Source organism: Cynocephalus volans, chromosome 4 (assembly GCF_027409185.1).
Source record: "Cynocephalus volans isolate mCynVol1 chromosome 4, mCynVol1.pri, whole genome shotgun sequence".
Taxonomy (NCBI): Eukaryota; Metazoa; Chordata; class Mammalia; order Dermoptera; family Cynocephalidae; genus Cynocephalus; species Cynocephalus volans.
Window position 1 is genome coordinate 4,321,762 of NC_084463.1, and position 8,706 is coordinate 4,330,467.

The 8,706-nt window shown below is 43.7% G+C and overlaps 1 pseudogene; it reads left to right on the top strand.

The window, feature by feature from the left end:
* The first annotated feature begins 947 nt into the window (after positions 1-947).
* LOC134375638 (Y-box-binding protein 1-like) lies at positions 948-2,382 on the top strand (annotated as a pseudogene).
* The last annotated feature ends 6,324 nt before the right edge of the window (positions 2,383-8,706 follow it).

An 8,706-nucleotide genomic window follows, 5' to 3' on the forward strand; every position in this document is an offset into this window, starting at 1 on the left:
GATGTTCCTGCTAGTCTGAGCTGATTCTTGTATATGTCTAGTGGGTACATTCTGGCTATAGTCCCTTCTAAGCTGCAGGAGTTAAAGGGAGGTCTGTGGTTTTCCAGCTGCCCCAAACATGACAAAGTCAGCAAGTTCTATTCAAAGAGGGGAAAAAATGACTACTTTGCCTCCCTTTCAAGATATATTCTTCAATGCAGCTTTACTACCACAATATAAATATTTTAAATCCTGTTTGCTCCCTTTTGCTTGTTCTCAAATGTCTCTAATTAGCATTTCTGATTATATTCTCTGAAATCACTAATGTACTGTGGATAGCTGACTAAATGATGGAGCTCAGTGGAGCAAAATACAAGACAAATTCATCCTGAGCATTTTGAAGCATGCCCTGGAGACTAACAAAATAAAACAAAATTTTTAAAGTGAGGGGGGGAAGTGGAGGCCAGTGGAGGAAGTGGCAAAATTTAGGTATTAGTGTTGATGTGACCTCACTGCCTAGACTTGTGAAGCTGGGCGATGTTTTAATTTTATAAGTAATAAGTAGTTTACTAAGCAAAAATATAGTAGGATACATCCTTTGTACTATAACTACTAAATTGCTTTGGCACAGCAAAAAATTCTGACAATTTACTTCAGATTTAATTAAATTAAGAAATTGAGTTTCATGTACAAAGTAAATCTCTAAATTCTACTGCTAAAATATTTTCATATAGTCTATCTTTATCTTGTAAATTTTCTGAAATGAGAGAATTTAAAAACAAGGCTTTTAAATAATAGTAGCTTGAATAAAAAGTATTATTATAGAATTTAAAAATAAAATTCTAATTAGATGAAGTCTTCAAATGAAAGCATGAATTAAAAAGTGTTATAATTAAATTCGATCGGTAGCGGGAGCGGAGAGCGGACCCCAGAGATCCCTGAGCAGCCCCACCGCCGCCGCCGGCCTAGTTACCATCACACCCTGGGAGGAGCCGCAGCTGCTGCAGCCGGCCCCAGTCACCATCACCGCAACCATGAGCAGCGAGGCCGAGACCCAGCAGCCGCCCGCCGCCCCCGCCCTCAGCGCCGCCGACACAGAGCCCGGCACCACCGGCAGCGGCGCAGGGAGCGGTGGCCCGGGTGGCCTCACATCGGCGGCGCCTGCCGAAGGTCATCGCAAAGAAGGTTTTGGGAACAGTAAAATGGCTCAATGTAAGAAACGGATATGGTTTCATCAACAGGAATGACACCAAGGAAGATGTGTTTGTACACCAGACTGCCATAAAGAAGAATAACCCTGGCCAGCCCCGTGGCCCACTCGGGAGAGTGCGGCGCTGGGAGCGCAGTGGCGCTCCCGCTGCGGGTTCGGATCCTATATAGGGATGGCCGCTGTGCTCACTGGCTGAGCACGGTGCGGACGACACCACGCCAAGGGTTGCGATCCCCTTACCGGTCACGAAAAAGGCCAAAAAAAAAAAAAAAAAAAGAGAGAGAATAACCCCAGGAAGTACCTTCGCAGTGTAGGAGATGGAGAGACTGTGGAGTTTGATGTTGTTGAAGGAGAAAAGTGTGCGGAGGCAGCAAATGTTACAGGCCCTGGTGGAGTTCCAGTTCAAGGCAGTAAATACGCAGCAGACCGTAACCATTATAGACGCTATCCACGTCCCACGGGTCCTCCACGCAAGTACCAGCAGAATTACCAGAATAGTGAGAGTGGGGAAAAGAATGAGGGATCGGAGAGCGCTCCCGAAGGCCAGGCCCAACAACGCCGGCCCTACCGCAGGCGAAGGTTCCCACCTTGCTACGTGCGGAGACCCTATGGGCGTCGACCACAGTATTCCAACCCACCTGTGCAGGGAGAAGTCATGGAGGGTGCTGACAACCAGGGTGCAGGAGAACAAGGTAGACCAGTGAGACAGAATATGTATCGAGGTTATAGACCACGATTCCGCGGGGGCCCTCCTCGCCAAAGACAGCCTAGAGAGGACGGCAGTGAAGAGGATAAGGAAAATCAAGGAGATGAGACCCAAGGTCAGCAGCCACCTCAGTCGGCACCGTCGCAACTTCAATTACCGACGCAGACGCCCGGAAAACCCTAAACCACAAGATGGCAAAGAGACAAAAGCAGAGAATTCGTCCGCTCCCGAGGCTGAGCAGGGCGGGGCTGAGTAAATGCCGGCTTAACATCTCTACCATCGTCCGGTTTAGTCATCCAACAAGAAGAAATGAATATGAAATTCCAGCAATCAGAAATGAACAAAAGATTGGAGCTGAAGACCTTAAGTGCTTGCTTTTTGCCTGTTGACCAGATAACTAGAACTATCTGCATTATCTATGCAGCATGGGGTTTTTATTATTTTTACCTAAAAACGTCTCTTTTTGGTAATGACAAACGTGTTTTTTTTTTTTTTTTTTTTTAAAAGCCTGTTTTTTCTCAATATGCCTTTAAAGGTTTTTAAATTGTTTCATATCTGGTCAAGTTGAGATTTTTAAGAACTTCATTTTTAATTTGTAATAAAAGTTTACAACTTGATTTTTTCAAAAAAGTCTACAAACTGCAAGCACCTGTTAATAAAGGTCTTAAATAATTGTTAAAAAAAAAAAAAAAGTGTTATAATTAGCCAAGAGCTGCTAAATTTTGTTTCTTCTACTTAGCGCTAATTAGCCTAAAGTTGTTTGTTTTCTGTGGCACTGGAAAAGTGAATGATTACTTGTGCAATTATAGATAATGAAACAAGTAGTAGAGGTGTTGGTGTACATGCATGCGTGTGTGTGTTTCTTTGAGGGTCTGTCTGAAATCCCCTTTAAAGCCAAGTCAATATGATCTCCAATGGTAGCTACTGCAGCTGTAGTCAACTGCCATACCACTGGAAAGAGCTGTTGGAATAGAGTTTTGAATACTGCCTATCCCAGCTGCTGAAAGCCCAAGTGTGGCCCCTGGAGGGTTCCAGAGTGTGGGATTAAGGTGCCTGGAGTTAAAACCTCTGATTTGCCTTCTCTTTCCAGGGAGGAATGTTTATAGCTGCTGGAGAATTTATTTACTGGGCGAGGAAGGAGAAGGGGCACTGGAGCACACAGGTCCAGCAAAAACATCAGAAAGCCTAGAATCATCTTAGGTTTGACCACTCCTCCTACCTAAACAGAGCTGGGGTCCACCTTGAGAGTAAGGTGGGAGAGGTCCACAGTTGTGGACAAGAGGCAATGAAGAATGTAAGTCTGAGTCTTTGTGAGGCAGCCTCAGGGGCGATGAGAGGAACTAGGTCCAGAAGTGAAGATTCACCTTGCAGGACAAGAGAGCATGCCTGGACCATTTTTGCCTCTGTTTTCTTTGATGTTTTCCTCTGAAACCACCCTTCAGAAAAGAGCATTCAATCACAAATTGGAAGACCTGAATCTAGTCCCACTTCTGTCAGTCAACAATGCTAGCTGATAAGGTGGAAGATAATTAGATCCCCAGAAAGGTGCAAGTGGGTCATACCCAACAGGTTGGTTAAAATATCTTTGTTCTAAAAATCATATACCGAATCATCGGTGTTCCAAAATTGATGTCTGGTGCATGAGGATGTTGTTCTGCAAGATTTAAAATCTTCAGGCACTTTTTCAATTTTCAGCATTTGGGGGTTGTTTTCTTCTATATAAATAGAATATTATAAGCCCCATACTATTTAATTCATCCTTGTCTAGAAAATATAATTGAGGCATAAGCTTCAGGCATTGGTTGACAATTGTTAATGAAGAACCTTGAAAGAATGGGTGACCATTCAACGGTTACTTTAAGAACACTAGCTCCAAACTAGTCATTAAAATTTGTTTCCCACAATTCTTGGTACTCCAAATAAGCCTATGCTTTCCCTAGGTTCCCTGCCTCTTCTAGCAAGGGTCAGGAGAATTCCAAAGAATCCTGTGAATTTGGAACAAGAGTGTCCTTCCCCAGCTTCCACACATTCAACTGCATCAAAGTGGGACCCTAGAGTTCAGTGTGTTTCTGGTGAGATCCCCACCTCTCCCTACCCCCCTCATACACACACACCCCACTATCTGCCTTTCCACCATTGAGACGAATCTCATTATTCCTGTAGCCTCGATATATCAATCCCCAAAGAAGACTAGTGTCAAAGGACTAAGTTACAACAAATTTATTTATTTATTTGTTTGTAAAAGATGACCGGTAAGGGGATCTTAACCCTTGACTTGGTGTTGTCATCACCACACTCTCCCAAGTGAGCCACGGGATGGCCCAAAATTACAACAAATTTAAAGATGTCAATTGGCTTTATTGAAATTCTAAAATTGGGCAACACTTCATTCCGTAAAATAGAATGTGCTCCGATGAGCTGAGCAAAAGAGGTTGACTTTACAGACAGAAAAAAAAAAAAAAGGTCTGAAGAAAACAGAAACAAAGAACAAAAAGCAGATTGGTCATTTCAAAGTTACTTTCCTTGTAAGGAGGGGACAGGGAGACAGAATAGATAAATAACTGATTGTTTAACATCAGATTACTTCTTTTGTGTAAGGATGAAAGCAGAGGGAACTTCATTATCATGCCTATCAAAGATTGAAGCTGGACTGTTTGGGAAATTGGCTGTCTCAACTCAGTTTAGGTTCAGGTTGGTGATGTGGAACTCTAGCAGGGGTGACTTAATTTTGATTTTTTAGTCTGGTCGATTGGAGTCTAGTGCAGGAACTTAGTCCAAAACAATGGCTTCCAATAATTTTTAGTTAACATTAGGTTACCTCTAGATTACATCTCATCTGGGTACACTTTCCCCCTTCTGATTCCATCTCCCTTATCCCCAACCTCTGAGCCTCTGCAAAGGCAGTAAAATCCCCTGAAAACTCTTCTCTTATGCTTCCTTTACTTTCTTGTTCTAAATGAAACTTGGTTCCCACCTGATATCACTGCTTTTTCTCCATCTCTTTCATAAGATGGCCAACGTATCACTGGACCTGGGATTCATGTGTGGGCCTTTGCTCCCCACAACCACTTCCAGATCATTTTCCATCCTTCCCTAAAAATACCCAGCCTTGAGTCTTGTGTCAATGGACTATCCATCAATTAACCTTCCTTGTCACAGTCATGTACTGATCCCCCAGGTCATATGACCTTACTCCTTGATGAATTCATGTCCTGACTCCATTCATTCTCCCTATCACTTCTTCTGTCATGATGCTTAGTCATTTTGATATCCATGTAGGAGATTACTAATACCCTGGTGTTTTAGTAAGGTTTCTCCTGAAAGCGGACTTTGAAACAAGGACTTTGGGGTAAAAGTGGTTTATTTGGGAGATAACCCAGGAAGCAGTAAGATAGGGAAGGAGGAAAAACCTCTGTAAACATGTTCCATCAAGGCCTCTACCATGAATAAAGGGGACTCAAGGCAACTGAGACCGTGGGGAAACATCCTGACTGCCCCACAAAATTGCTTTCCAAAGGACAAGAGGCTGGGGCACTTATCCACTGGCTTCTGACCCTATTAGCTGAGGGTTATTCTGTGAAGCATTATCTTCCTTGTACTTTGCTGTACTTGCCTGTGAACCTAGCAAGCTCTTGGGCCTTCAGAGAAGACCCTGAGGTGAGAGCAGAAAGGAGAGACGCCCTTTTCAGATGGAAAGCTGTTAGGTGGCATCTGAGCTTACATGGAATATTCACTTTAGCTGCTACTGAAATCAGAATTAGGTCAAGGGGATGTGACTGGGACACCAAAAGGGTCTGGAATGCTCCTTAGTTCCCTGACCTCTTCTTTTCCAGTGAGTCTGTCCTCCACCCTACCTCATCTACTCTCTCCCTTGATCATAGCTTAGTCCTTGTCATTACTAATATCTGCCATCAATAACAGTCTAAGCTCAATTTTACCTTCCAACTACCACTTCCCATCTTTCCAGCCCGGTCCCTCTTGTATCTTGACTCCAGCAATCCTTAGGCCCTCATCTGGATGTGCAGCACTTTGATCCTACTGTCTTTTCTCTGTTCTTCACCCTTTTAATTCAACTTAAATCCAGTGGCCAATCATCATACTCACTCACATGCATATGTGCTCAACTCCCTCCATCATTCTCCCTCAGCAAAAAGCCAGCATTGGTTATGTCCTATTCAATGCCTATTCAGAGCCTGCAACTGAGTGGCTGAATATGGCTTTAGAATCAAACAGGTCCTCCTGAAGCTTCTGGTCAAGATGGTGGAATAGATAGTCCCCAGCTTCACCCTCTTCCACAAATCAACCAATTTCCAATGATAAAAAGCAACAACAGCCAAGCTTGGGCCACTAGAGCTCAGGGGAAGAGGAGGACAGACCTGCAGAGTGCATGAAGGCAGGAGAAGCCACAATGAGAGAAAGAAAAAAACTCTCTGACCATTTCATGCGGCAGTCGCTTTAAGGCTGGAGCTGCTGAGCACTGGGAGCAGGAGCCAGCAAAAGCCGCAGCTGTGCCCTTCAGATGGAGTTGCATGGATGCAGCAGGGGAGAAGAGGGTCTTGTTGGCCCCCAGGCCAACAAGACCACTAATAGGGTTCCCACATAGGAGCGAGGAGCCACAACAACTGAAAAAAAGGAGCCACTCAGAGGCCAGTGAGTCATCATGAGGAACCAGCACATGGCCAATCCCACGGGAAGTGTTTGCAGCATGGGCGATGGGGAAGACAGGCCCACCAGAGGAACACTGGGGCACAGCAAGGACAGCTGATCTGACCCCAATCAGTGTAGGACCACTCAGAGGAGACTGGTCAGGAGTATAGAATTGCATGTGGTGCAGTTTGATGAAAAGACTCAGGCCCAGATCAGAGTTTCTACACAGCCCATGTGCACCAGGTCTCTGGAGAGCTGGAAGTACCTATAAAGTCAACCATTACAACATGAGCAGCACAAAAAGCTTTCCCTAGGGAAGCAGCAGCAAAGCAGCAATTTAGCTCAACCACACAGCTCAAATACTGGCCCCTACAGTAAGTTCCCCCATTTTATTTTATTTATTTATTTTATTTTTTTAAAGATGACCAGTAAGGGGATCTTAACCCTTGACTTGGTGTTGTCAGCACCACGCTCAGCCAGTGAGTGAACTGGCTATCCCTATATAGGATCCGAACCCATGGCCTTGGTGTTATCAGCACCGCACTCTCCCAAGTAAGCCACGGGCCAGCCCTTCCCCCATTTTAGAAGTCAGCAAAGGACAAAAAATTAGTTCCAGCACAGGCACACTGCCAGAACCTCAGGGCCTGCCCAGAGGACCTGAGGCATGAAGCCGGGACTGGACCCCCCTCCCACAACCAGGCATACCGCCAGCACCAAGGAGCATGTGAAAAATATCACCTCCATGTGGGTGGCCCACCACAGCCACCACAATAACCACAGTTGCCATGAAAGCAGCTCGATGCCACAACCACCACACAGACGGTCCACCAGCCACTGGAGTGCATTGACACAAGGAGAGTCTCCAGCAGAGGCCAAAGAAAAGAAGGAGATGTCTCTTTCCACAAAGCCCATTCCAGAGTGACAGAAGCAGCATCTGCTCTATGATACTATTAGGGGACCTGATCACACCTCTCAGCATTGGACAGATCATCTAGGCAACAAATCAACAGAGTAACCATTACTCTTTCAGAGGGAGAGAAGAATTCTAGGGTAATTAGAGGGGGGAGAGGGGAGGGACAGGGAGATAGGGAGAGATGGGACAAGGGGCATAAAGAATAAGTACAATATATAACAATATATATGCTAGTAATATTGATTTGATCAACATATCTCAATGTTGAACCCTAAAAATATGTATAATCAATTATGATTCAATAAAAAAAAAAAAATCAAACAGGTCCTGCCACTTATGAACTGTGAGACCTTGGGCACATGAATTAACCCTGATGAATCTTAGTTTCCTTAGCTATGCTGAGTTATCTCAATTAGAATTCAGGACAATAAAAAAAAAAAAAAAAAGAATTCAGGACAATTAGTCTCAGGTTGGCACTTAGGGCTGCCTGGGGAATCATAATATATTTCCTTAGTCCCTTCACTCCCCCATCATTGTAGATAAGTTCCAATCTTCTCCTTTTCTCCTTTTTAAACCTCACAAATTCCTTACTGTTAGCCAATGACCCAGCTTCCGACCTCAATCAGAGAAGAGGAGCAAAGAGAATGTTCTAATAGCCCATCAACTGCCTCATGCCCAGTTTAAATGATACGTAAGGAGGGATTAAATTCCAGCATCAAATGTATTAATCTATATAACATGCATGGAACCATGCCTGACATACAGTAAGCATTATACATGTTAGCTCTTATTATTATTACATTTATTGAGTGCTTCCATGCATAACTACACTATGCTTTACATATAGTATTATACCAAATCCTTAATAATAACTCTTGGTATAGATGCTATTTTTATCCTAATTTTTACAGATAAGAAAACTAAGACCCAGCAGGGTTAAATAATATACCCAAGGTTATCACAGCTTATAAATAGCAGGACCTGTTTGGTTCTAAAGCACATACGACTTCAAAAAGTTTATGAAAGGATTTGTATTATCTTTTAATTCCATTTTCCATGAACTTTTTGAAGTACCCTTGTATTCTTAAGCACTATACAGGATTCTTGGTCATTAGAACACATAAAAATCACCTGGGATACTTGGGGAAAAGGCAGATTTGGAACCTAACTCCTGACCTATGGAAGCAGAATCTTCAGAGGGTGGAGCCTGGAAATTTGATTTTTAAATAAGCATCCCAGGTTATTTTGACA